Source organism: Cervus canadensis, chromosome 29, assembly GCF_019320065.1.
Source record: "Cervus canadensis isolate Bull #8, Minnesota chromosome 29, ASM1932006v1, whole genome shotgun sequence".
In the NCBI taxonomy this organism is placed as follows: domain Eukaryota; kingdom Metazoa; phylum Chordata; class Mammalia; order Artiodactyla; family Cervidae; genus Cervus; species Cervus canadensis.
The window spans coordinates 35,211,643-35,224,410 of record NC_057414.1 but is presented as its reverse complement, the minus strand read 5'-3'; the positions used below and the strand labels follow the sequence as shown (position 1 = coordinate 35,224,410).

Here is a 12,768-nt window from a genome sequence, read left to right as displayed (position 1 = left end):
AATGGGCTCACTGACAGTGGGATGCTTGTGGAAAGGGGCCTGTGTGGCTCCAACCAATGGCTGAACAGGACCACTAATAGTCCCCTGGTAACCATTACCTGGTTATGTGGTGAAGGAGATGGTGGTGGTGGTGGGTAACGGTTCGCAGCTATGGCCAGCATGCTAAGGACTGTGCTTTGGCTGTGCTCTGTTTAAAAGTTACATCAGCTCAGCACACATATCCTCATTAAGCAGCAGGCTTTGAAAAGGTTTCTAAGGCAACTGCAGGTGTTTTTGAAATGAGGGGCAGAATGGGGCCAGTTCCATATAACAAGCAGAGATTGAACTGTGCAAGTTCTCATAGTAACAGCTTCTTGTGCTACCCTAGGAAGATGTGGAAACCTGAGAAGAAACCAAAGGCCTTTACAACTCTCTTCATAGTGTGTTTTCAGGCTTGAAAGAGTTGGCAAGGAAAGGTTGGCTGGTAAAGCTGAGGAAGGGAGTAATTGGAGCCAGGAAAACAGAAGCATTGGCTCAGTCAGAGTTCTGTGTTATGGTTCAGAAAGAGCAGTCATTTTCCTCACTCAATATTGAGTGCTGGGGAAGTCAGGATTTGCCTGTAATCATCAGATTGCCACCAGGAGACAGAATAATTAAGATTTATTCAGACTGAGAAGCTTGCAAATCCCTCTCATGGCTGCTTGCTCATCCCAGTCACACACATGATACCCAAAGTGGGATTATCATCATGGTACCCATTTTCCAGATGAGGAAACTGAGATTAAGGGACATGATCAAGGTCACACAGCTAAAGACCTTAGGATCCAAAGTGCAAACCCAAGGCCTCAGTCCCCAAATTCTGTGTTTCTGCTCTGCTCCCAGCGGGGAGAGCTGGCACTAATTGTTTATGCAGAAGCAAGGCAGGAGAGGCACCACCAGCCAACTCTAGGGCTTCATACCTTACTCTGATCTGAGCAACCTCATACTTAGAATGTGCTGCCTTTTGCTTTCAGTCTTTACTTTTGCTTTTCCCCCCGGGTTCACTTTTTACAGGATCTGATATCAGTGGAAAGTAGTTTTTCAGCAGAACAGTCCCAGGATAGATCCTCATTGAGCAAGAGTTGTCAATAGCTTGCTTTTTCCACCATGGAGGTCAAATCTGGAGGGCTGCCCTGAGCTGAACCCTTGCCAGCATCTCCTTCCCACTAGAACATTCTGCAGTCTCCTCTTGGGGAGTGGTAACCAAGGGCACTGGTCAGGCCTCCACCCACTGCGGGTAGTATAGTCACCTGTGGGCCTCATTATCTTCCACTGGATCCCAAGTGAGGAAACAGTGATACAGTTTCTCCTTCAGGGGGAGGGAACACAGATTAGCACCTATTCCTTTCCTACTTTCCATGTAGTCTGATCTCCTTAGAGTAGGCAGTATCACCGACCACCCCCTAAAAGAAGAGTTATTGTCTCTCTATCTGTGTGTGCATGCTGTGTCACTGTCTCCCCACATCCTAGCCCTCCCCACCCTGTCTCAGGCCTCGCGCATCTGCAGAGGCTCCTATGGTGGCCTTGCTGTCACCTGCCCCCAACCTTCTGACTCCTGTCCTTTGATTTTAACCCAAGCAGAACTGCTCCAGTGTGTACATGCCTGGCAAAGACACTGCACTGTCTTCCATGTGCTCTGCATGCCTGGGATCATGCTGTTTTGTATTCTGTTCTTTTCTCTCCATGTCCTACTGGAAGGATTTCTGATAACATTAAATGCATTTTTAAGGCAGTTGGCTGCATGTTGGCCTGTCTATGGACACTTTAAGTTGAATGAGCCTTGGGATGTCCCAGATTTTCCTTTTTGTAAGAGACTCTGAGGACTACATCCTTGCTTATTCATGTTTGCAGATTCTTCTGACAGCTTGTGTCTCCCGATGCGGATGCAACAGTGTATTCTCGTGGAATCATCTCCTCATTCATCTATTAATTTATTCACCATAAATTTCATAAGGGCCTACTATTGCCTGTCACCAGTGCTGGAGCCAGAAGATCAGAAGAGACTTTTTTCACCTCTACAGTGGGGGTCCTACCTTGCCGGGCATCATGGGTAGGCAGTAAGATAGCATATGTAATTAACCAAAGCTATTATTCTTAATCTTATTGGTCGTTTCTCACCAACAGGAACATTACTTATGGTTCCATGAAGACCACTTGGAAAATGAGTTTGATAAACTGTTCACTTGAGTCTCCATTTAGGTCACTTCATGATATTTACTGTTTAAAAAAAAAAAAAAAGATTCTGTTCTCATCTTTCCCCACCTTATCAGCTCCACAGCCAGTACTCGTTCAGTCCCTTCAAGCTGATCATAATCAAGTGCCATCTCAAAGGGCCAAGAACATGTAACCGTGGACACATGGCCAATCTGCACACGTGTGAAAACTGTGGGGTTTAGGGACGTGTTTCAGGGCGGGGTGGCAAGACTTCCCACTATTCACCAGCCTCTCTCTGGCTCCCTGAAGAGGAAGCCCTTCACTCATCTGGCCTGCCACTCACACCTCTGCTGTTTTCTCTATCTGGCCCTCTCCTTTGTGGATTGTTTCTTCATCTGCCTTCTTGACTTGGTGGTGGGCTCCTAAACCAGCCCTCTATTCCTGCGGTCCATCATAGCACCTGGCACATAGTAGGTGCTCAGTAAATTTGCACTGAATGAAAAGTTGAGCAAGAAATGGAGGGAGACATGGCTTTCCCTGGCAATTGTCTTGCCTGAGAAAAGGCCCATAGTATGCATTGTGTTGGGGTGTGTTTTCCATCTTATTTATTCTTCCCTGTATCTTCTCTTATCTGGGTCTCCCTCTGACTCTGACCCCTAATGTCTAATCCTAGGCCTCTGCCTAGGGTCTCCAGTTGGGAAGAAGTGATGCTTCCACTGCCAAAGTGCCAAACCATGGTAGCTGGAACCAACTGGTTTGTAGCTCTGCCCCAGGAGGAAGCTCAGAAAGGCTGAAGGCTCATTAAACCCTGGATCCCCTGTTACATGCAATATTGGAGGCCAAGGGAAGGTCTGCAATGGAGCCTGGAAGAGGGGGAAGAATCAGGGATCCACGGGGGCCCTACAGTTGGGAAGTGAGACTGGAAACTACACTGCAGGTGTTAGCAGCAGAGTGTTGGTGACTGAGATGTGGGGACAAAAGAGAACCAACACAGCTTCAATGACCTTACCCAGAAGCACCTATAGCAGGCCACTGCCCAAGGTCCTCTAAGATGGGAAGTATAGAATATATATTTTTTAAAATTAATTTATTTTAATTGGAAGCTAATCACTTTACAATATTTTGGTGGTATTTGCCATACATTGACATGAATCAGCCATGGGTATACATGTGTCCCCCATCCCAAACCCCACTCCCACCTCCCTCCCCATCCCATCCCATCCCTCTGGGTTGTCTCAGTACACCGGCTTTGAGTGCCCTGCTTCATGCATTGAACTTGGACTGGTCATCTATTTCACATATGGTAATATACATATTTCAATACTGTTCTCTCAAATCACTCCACCCTTGCCTTCTCCCACAGAGTCCAAAAGTCTGTTCTTCATATCTGTGACTCTTTTGCTGTCTCACATATAGGGTCATCGTTACCATCTTTCTAAATTCCATATATATGCATTAATATACTGTATTTGGTACTTTTCTTTCTGACTTATTTCACCCTCTATAATAGGCTCCAGTTTCATCCACCTCATTAGAATGGACTCAAATGTGTTCTTTTTAATAGCTGAGTAATAGTCCATTGTGTATATGTACCACAACTTTCTTATCCATTCGTCTGCCAATGGACATCTAGGTTGCTTCCATGTCCCAGCTATTGCAAACAGTCCTGCATTAATGAGGAGGTGGTGGAGTGGGTGGGCAGTCATAAACTTTTCATGGTCTAAAGCATCCTCCTGACACTTCCTTGGTGCTGCCTCTCCTTAGTTTCTGTTATGTGGTTCTGGAAGAAACTGTCAATCATGTTTGCTGTGGGGCCAGGGCCACGTGACCAGTAAAGTCAATCATAGGAGCCCATGCCCCTGCCAGGATGGTTGATTCAGGGCTGGAAAGATGATCTGAGTGGGACCAATCAGAGCCCTCCCTGGTAAACTGATGTTTTCTTAGCTTCCTTCCTTCCTAGTTAGATGCCTTAGAGATATAAAACCCTGAGGCAGGCAGCTTCAGAATCCTTCAGTAGGGAAGAGAGAAGAAAGCCATGAGACTAAGAGAATCAAAGATGATTGAAGGAAAAGGGGCAAGGAGAGAAATAATGAGCTGATAGCTTCTGATTTCTTGGGTCCAGTCACTGATATCTTTGGATCTGCTCTCATTCCTTTGTACCAGATCCCCAGTATCTTTCCAATAAGTCTCCCCTTTCCTTGAAATCAGTTGGAGTTGGGCTTCTCTGAGTGTGGTTCAGATTGACTGATTCTAGATCCTTCCCAGCTTTGCTGCATCTCCCAGACCCAAAGAGAGAAACTCATTTGTGCTAGTACCTTTGAGAGTGAAATCATTTATTCTTTATTGAGAATAGGGCTTTGCAGAGAACCAAACACAGTTCACCAGCATCCCTGGGTGGGAATTCCCTTGGTGTGAGTGAGTGTGTATTTAGAGTGGGCTGATTGACTCCTGAGGCAGACCCAGTATTTACACTGAAGGAGCCAGGCCAATCCTGCCATTTTCTTGATCAAAAACTGAGAAATACAGCCTCAGGAAGACATCACCCAGAATCCAGGTCTCTGGCTCATCCATGAGGTCTGTGTTCACTTGAAATCTGCTGTATCAGCAGTCCTGCCAATTCTGGGGAAAACAGAATACACACCAGTCAGCCTGAACCTTACCTGCCTCTCCCTCCTTATCCAGAGTTGGCATGTTCTCAGTTTTGTTTTTGTTTTTTGTTTCTTTTTAATTTTTTTCTCAGTTTTTTTTTTTTAATTTCCCTCCTCTGGTAAAAATCAAGTGTGTCTCAGAACAGATGGGAAAGTGGGGGCCCATGCAAGAACAGGAAGGGCCAAGAAGTGTGGTTCTTATGACGGATGGAGCTGGGGAAGGGAAGGATTGGGTATTTGGGATTATCAGATACAAACTAATATATAGAGGATATATAAAGTCCTACTATATATACAGGAAATTATATCTAATATCCCATGATAAACTGTAATGGAAAACAATATGAAACACACACACAGACGTGAGTGTGTGTGTAACTGTGTCACTTTCCTGAACAGCAGAATTTAACACAACATTTTTTTCCCTGGTAGCTCAGTTGGTAAAGAATCCACCTGCATAAAGAACATTATAGCATACTAACACATATATATGGAGTTTAGAAAGATGGTAATGATAACCCTATATGCAAAACAGAAAAAGAGACACAGAAATACAGAACAGACTTTTGAACTCTGTGGGAGAAGGTGAGGGTGGGATGTTTCAAAAGAGCAGCATGTGTACTATCTATGGTGAAACAGATCACCAGCCCAGGTGGGATGCATGAGACAAGTGCTCGGGCCTGGTGCACTGGGAAGACCCAGAGGAATCGGGTGGAGAGGGAGGTGGGAGAGGGGATCGGGATGGGGAATACGTGTAAATCTATGGCTGATTCATATCAATGTATGACAAAACCCACTGAAATGTTGTGAAGTAATTAGCCTCCAACTAATAAAAAAAAAAAAAAGAATCCACCTGCAATGCAGGAGACCTGGGTTTGATTCCTGGATTAGGAAGATCCGCTGGAGAAGGGATAGGCTACCCACTCCAGTATTCTTGGGCTTCCCTTGTGGCTCAGCTGGTAAAGAATCCACCTGCAATGCAGGAGACCTGGGTTCAATCCCTGGGTTGGGGAGATCCCCTGGAGAATGGAACAGCTACTCACTAAAGTATTCTGGCCTGGAGAATTCTATGGACCATATAGTCCATGGGGTTGCAAAGAGTCAGACACAACTGAGCAAATTTCACTTTTCACTTTGTAAATAAACTACATTTTAATATATTTTAGAAAAGAAATGAACAATAATGGCCTGTAGGCCCCCTCACACTCTGCTGTATCTTGCCTTCTGATCTCAGCTCTGTCTTTTCTCTGCAGAGAATGCCTTCACTTCTCCCTGTCCCCTCTACACTTTTCTTTAAGACCAGCCAATGAGACAAGTGCTCAGGGCTGGTGCACTGGGAAGACCCAGAGAGATGGGATGGGGAGGGAGTTGGGAGGGGGGATCAGGATGGGGAACACATGTAACTCCATGGCTGATTCATGTCAATGTATGGCAGAAACCACTACAATATTGTAAAGTAATTAGCCTCCAACTAATAAAAATAAATGAAAAAAAAAAAAAAAAAGACTTCCAGCCAAGCCCTCTAAGAATACTTCCTGACTGACCCTCACACTCTCTGGCCACTACAGGCTAGGTTGCCTGACTTACCCTGGTGCCTGTCCCCACCCTCGGCCTAAAGCCCTCACCTCATCACCCCCTAATCTACCCCGGGCGCTTCTCTGAACAACCCACAGGGGTACAGATTCCATTTGCATAGAATCCAGTGTAGATTTGGCTGGACCCAAGAAGGCCTCCTCATGGCTCCAAGAGGCCATGGGGTTAGAATTACTGCAGCTCTCTCTCTTCCTCACAGCCTTCTCTGAGCCCATCAGCCTGCTCTGAACTCCCACAGGGAGCTGACATGAAGCCTCCACCCTGTGCCGGGGCTGAGCAGCCACTGTGCTCCTTTATTCACCTTAGCATCCAGCCTCCCCACAGAGGGATCGGTACCCCAACTCACAGAGGGGGAACTGGGGCTTAGCAAAGGGAAGTTGCAGCCCTGGACTAAGGCAACCATTTAATTTATCATCACAACCTGGACATTTTTGAGATGGGATGGGAGACTGCTAATCATTATGGTGGCACAGCACACTGGGACTGTCCCCAGCCATCTTTCTTGTCACTTGGTGTATTTCAGGGATTGCTAGAGCTGACTTTCCATGTTCATGCATCTGAGGGCTCTGGATGAACTGAAGCTTTTTGAGGGCTGAGGCCCTTAGAGTTCTCATCTCCTTGTGCCCCTCACCAGGCCAATATTGGGCTGGTATATCTATGTTTATTTCAGGATGATGGGTATCCAGACTGTCCTTTATACTCAAGGGGTTGGTTTTGTGGGAGGCAGTGACCCAGACACAGGGACTCAGCAGCATCTGCAATGGGGTGACCTGGCCTGTCGGGGGACCCCTCCACCCAGCAGTAGCCCAAGGGTTCCTGCAAGTCTTAGATTTGAGAACCAGCCCTCAGGGTTGGCCCCTCACCTTCTGGATGTAGGTTTGAGTGGGTACAGGGTAGTCGATGCCATTGATGGTGAAGGTGAGAGGAGGCAGAGTCATGATGGCTTTACATGGAACCAAGGATGTTAGAGAAAGAGGGAGAAAGGTTGGCCCGGGTGATCGTTGTGAGGAGAGCCCCGGAGTGACCCTTCACCTTGTCATCCTGGAAGAGACTGGCTCCGATGAGACTATGGATGTTGGTGACCATACTTCTCGGGCCACACAGAGACGAGGTCCCAGTGTCCACAAGGGCCTGGCAGCGGTGTTTACAAGCAGTAACTATCGCATTCATGGAGATGCTGAGAGAAAATGGACAGAACGGGCAGCAGGGTCACCCTGAAGTCTTCCCATGACTGTCCCCTCCCTGACTGTCTGTTAAACAGCCCTTCAGTTCTTGCCCTGACTCTGTTCTCCTTGGCTCTGTTCAAGTCACCTTCCTTGACTTCTTTTCAGTTCTTGAATGCACCAGGCTCTTTCATGCCTCAGGGCCTGGGTACATGCTGGATGCCCTTCAAAGAAGACTCCCACCCCCTTTGTCTAGCTAATTTCTCCTCAACTTTCAGGTCTCAATTTACTTGTTACATTTTCAGGGAAGTCGTCCCCACCCCACCCCACCCCCAGCCTAGATCAGGCTCCTGTCTCGCTTGCTCACTATCGAATCTTCCTCATGTCTAGCATGTACCAATGTGGTAACTCACTGGGTGTGTGAGTTGTTTCATGTGTGTCCGCCTTACTAGATGTGAAGGCAAGTTGCATAATCAGTATCATCCTGAAGTGTCCAGCACACAGCAGATGCACAATGTATGTTTGTGAATGAATGAATCCGTCAATGAAAAAATGGAGAACATCTAGATACCTGTATCTGGTGTCTGACCAATAATGGTTCAGCAAACACAGTGAAGATGGAGGTTCCCTGGGGCTCAGAGTGGTGGTGATGGAGACAAAGGCTGCCCCAGGAGAGGGTATCTCCCAGCACCACCCCCTCACGCGGCTCAGATACTGAGGCCCCTGGCCAGGGGATGTCCAAGCTAGTCCAGGGGACTCCTAAGGAGAGGTCAGCTTTTTCTTCTGAGGGTGTCACACAGAATCCCATCAAATATTGCCCCTGTTCTCAGGCCACTCCTGGATTCCAGCTTCTTGATTCTCTCTGTCACAGCTCCTGATCCACTGTGTCCCCCTGTACGTAGGTGGCTGTAGGTAGTGCAAATATCTCTTTGTATGAGCTGTCTTCAGGTCTCAAGACTGCAGCTACCCTCTCTACATTGCTGGGTAGCTTCTCCTTAAGGAAACCAGGAGACCAGCATTACCGGTTTGTTCAGGACTTTCTCTGTGTTTGAACTGGCTCTTCTGTGTACCAAGAACCCCCTTCTTCTCCGGTATCCCTGGGCAGTTGGTCATCTTATCATAACTCTGTTCAGGCTGGTGAAATTCTCCCTGATCCTCTGTTCACCACACTGTAGGGTCCTCTAACCTCACACTAGAGGTTAGTGTGTGTGCTCCCACCTCACACTCAGGGGGGCAGCCTTCCCCCAGCTGCACAGACCTCTTAGGACCCTGATCAGTGACCTCTTCAGGAAGCCCAGGGCGATTATGAACCCATGGGTGGTGTGTGTATCTGTGTGTTTATGGGTCTGACTGCTTGCATTTGTATGTGTCTTTTTATGTGTGTCTGAGTGTCTGCCAGTCTCTATCTGTGTCTGTGTGTTTGTTTGTGTGGGTATTTGTGTGAGTGTGTGTTTATGTGTCTTTTTACATGTGTCTTGTGGGTGGAGTGTGTGTCTGTGTGTGTGACTGGGTATGTAGGCATGCATTTGTGTGTGTCTGCACGTGTCCATGTGCCCTTGTGGAAGCATCACTTGGGGTGACCCTCAGAGGGGGAGGCTTACTGGCCCATGGCAATCTGCCAGTGATGGGTTCAAAACACTGCTGACCAGTTAGGATCTCCTTTGTGGTAGGTGGTGTTCATTCACCCCACCAAACATCACCAGGCTGCCATTCTCCCCCACCCCTCCCCAGTTGGCAAGAGAAGGAAGAGGGGGTTTGTTCGAGGAGAGTAATGCCAGGCAATGTCTGAGAGCTGTGCTTATTCACCCATCAAAGGCACTACTGCTGTCCCCATTTTACAGATGTGGAAATTGAGGAACTGGGGGATTCAGTACATGACCCAGGTCACTCGCCAGCTAATGAGTGGCACAGAAGAGGTTTGAAACTGGGCAGCCTGGCCAGACTCTGACCACCCAACTGTGGAAGAGGATCTGGTTCTTTCCAGTGACCTGAGTACTTAGAGATACCCTCAGAGGTCACTGTGCTGGAGGGGTCTGGCTTGCTCTTTGTCTAGACTATCATTTTTCCAAAAAGCCCTGGCCCAAGGGCATTATGGGTGTGGATTCAAGCTCACCCAGGTTTGGCTTCATGGGCCTGTGCCTATGCTATCCATGTGGCCCATACTCAACAGGGCCCCATGTCTCTACCATCCCTGTCTTTAAATTTTCAATGCTTGTTGAACAAAATGTCCCAGTTTCATTTTGCACTGGCTCCTGCAAATTGTTTAGCTGGTCCTGGTCTCCTGGTGAAATGTCAGAAAGGAAGGAAATATTCCCAACATCCCTGTCCTTTCTTCCATATCAAATCCATCAACAAATACTGTTGCTTTTTCCTCCAACCTGTTACCTGACACCTTCTATTGCTTTTCATCTTCTTTTCTCCTTCCTGACCAAGCCAATCCCTTGGAGCTCATGAGCACGGTTCCAATAAAACTTTACTTATAAAAAACCAGTGGCAGTGTTGAGTGGGGCCCTGGTGCCATAGTTACCCTGGGCTAGAATAAAGGAAACTTCTGGATCAGATGGTTTATAATTTTTCATGGAACTAAAAGCATCATACATCTGATTTGGAGCGAGGGCTTGATCAGCTCAGACTTTTCTGCTAATGTAGAAGGCAAAGACAGGCTGAGAAATGACTCCTTGTTTCTTCCGGTTGTCAAAGATTGGAGTGGTCCCTCCAACAGAGAGGTTTAGGTAGCCCAAGCCCAGGATGCCATCAAAGGGTGCATCTTTGAACCTGTACTCTTCATAGCTTAGGCTGAGTGGCTGGGTCACACCAACAAGGTACTTGATCTGTGGGACAGTAGAGTGTTCCCTCATAAAGGTTTAGGAAGTGGGGCTGGGACTGGGCTGGGGTGCAGCTTTCATTACCACTGCAGAGAATAACTGAGGCCTGGCTATGCCCTGCATTGACCTCAGGTGGTTAGACCAAGCTGGGATAGGAATTTGGGTCCCATTAGTGTGGGACTATGGATTTTAACAGCAACCTGCTCTCTGACAAACACCATCTGAATGAGTCAGATTGGCTTCATGCCTTCTGTATGGGTTTAGCAACCGAGAATCAGGACGGGATGCAACAGTTCCCACCTGAGGACAAAATGTGTAACGAGCAGGGTAGTCTTCTCTTTGGCATCGCTATGATCTATTGACAGAATTGGACTGAAATCAAGGCAATGCATTGTGAATTCTGCATCTGCCCAGGAAGACAGAATCCTACAATGTCACCAACAGAAATTCTTAAGAAAATTCTGTCTGGGAAACATGCTTTGGGGATGTGTGTGTGTGTGTGTGTGAGAGAGAGAGAGAGAGAGAAAAAGAGATAGGGGGACAGAAAATACTAAGGCACTTTGGGGTGGCCGGCCAAGGTTTGTATTAGATTCTTAAAGGTCCCCTAGTGATAACACATTTGTCAGGCCCCTCCCACATCTGTGGTCCCTGCTTTCCCTGCCTGGATACCTGAAGCCCTTGGCTGCCCTTCAAGGACCCCAGATCAGTTTTATCCTCTCCCCAAATAACCTTTACCTACTTGGAACCCTGACTGGCCAGCCTAGGTCCACCACTTACCAGATATGTGACCTTGGCAAGGCCCTTGCTCTCTGCACCTCAGTTTCATTGTCTGTGGAGCTATGATTAGCTATCATGGAGCTTATCATTGTATATGCTGCATGGATTTGTTGCAGAATTAAACAAGTTATTGTCATGAAAGAGGCTTGAGCTTTCTGAGAGTATAAAAGTAGGTGCCCTTTCCCCCATCCCTGTCCCAGCAAAATGAACCTTGAGCTGCTCACAGGCAAAGGAGCAGCAGGTCCACACTCCCAGCCACTCTCTGGGTTAGGTGTTCTGGGAGTTTGTGTGTCAGCAGGGCACTGTCTCCCCAGGGACAGGGCCCTGACAGGCAGATGGCCAATCACTAGGGAATTTTGAGAAGGATGGGCTCTGCCAGCTGGTCCAGCATCTATTTAGTAAGCAGTGGTCACTCCATGGCCAGCCTTGACTCAGCATCTGGTTTCTACATTACCTGAGCAATGTCATAGCCAAGAAATCTTTTGATCGACCAAGTACTGTAGTTGACACCGAAAGGCTGACCCACGCATATAAAGGTAGTGGACCAGTGAGGAGCGAAGCTGCTGTGTTCATCCGCAGACACAAAAGAACACAATCGGTCAGGTGCCAAGGATGAAAAAGGGGATGGGAGGGGAGATAAAAGATGGGCAAGGGGGCTGGCACTCTCAGCACTCAAGATTTAGGCAGTAGATGCAGAGTACCCACAAGTCAGATGAGCCTGTGTTGAATACGACCCAAAACTCCTGAGGGGGTGTTCCAATGTTGATGTTGCTGATGTAGGCCATCTACGGGGCATGGGAGGGAGGTTAGGACAGATCTGACTGCCATGTCCACCTCTGATTCCCAGAGCATTGTCTCCCTCTGGGTGTCCCATGTCCCCTGAAATCAGTTTCCAACTGTCCCACCTCACAGTCTCTGCTCAGACTGGTGCCTGATTTAATTTTTTATTTTTTTCTGGGCTGACTGGCATATGGGATTTTACTTTCTTGACTAAGAGTGGAACCCTGCTTTCCTTTATTGGAAGTGTAGAATCTTCACCCCTGGACCACCAGGGAAGTCCTGGTGCCTTCATTTGAGAAGCTCTCCAGGCTCTTCTTCAAGGAGCAGCTTCAGCACCTCCTTCCCCAGGTGGTGCTCCTAGGTTCCCCAGGCTACATCCCCTAAACTCAAGACTCCTATCAAAACCACACAGGTGGCCCTTTCATCTGACAAGTATTTACTCTTTGACTATTTCTCTGGCTGACCTGTGCATTTTTTAAGAAGAGTCAAGATCTTTCAAATCAATAAACAATAACTATAGTGTTAGATTTTTATGACATCACATGCAATAGGGGCTTGGTAACTTTTTACTGGTATCATTCTTGGATCTGCAGAGTCTGAACTTCATCTGCCTGGTTTTCAAACTCATTTGTAGTTGGCTTTATTTTTTAATCAGGCATCACTCACCCTTCATCTGTAACTGAGGGGTTCACTTAGTTCAGAAATTACAGTCTCTCTCAAACTAGTGATACATCTTTGGCACAGAAATGGATGTTTACCTGCCACCTGGTCATTGCTGGGCCCAGTCACCATAGACCAAGAGTTGAGGAT

At 47.3% G+C, this 12,768-nt stretch overlaps 1 pseudogene; it reads right to left on the bottom strand.

Annotated features, from left to right (window-relative positions):
• Positions 1-7,258: 7,258 nt before the first annotated feature.
• LOC122430720 lies at positions 7,259-11,963 on the bottom strand (annotated as a pseudogene).
• Positions 11,964-12,768: the final 805 nt, after the last annotated feature.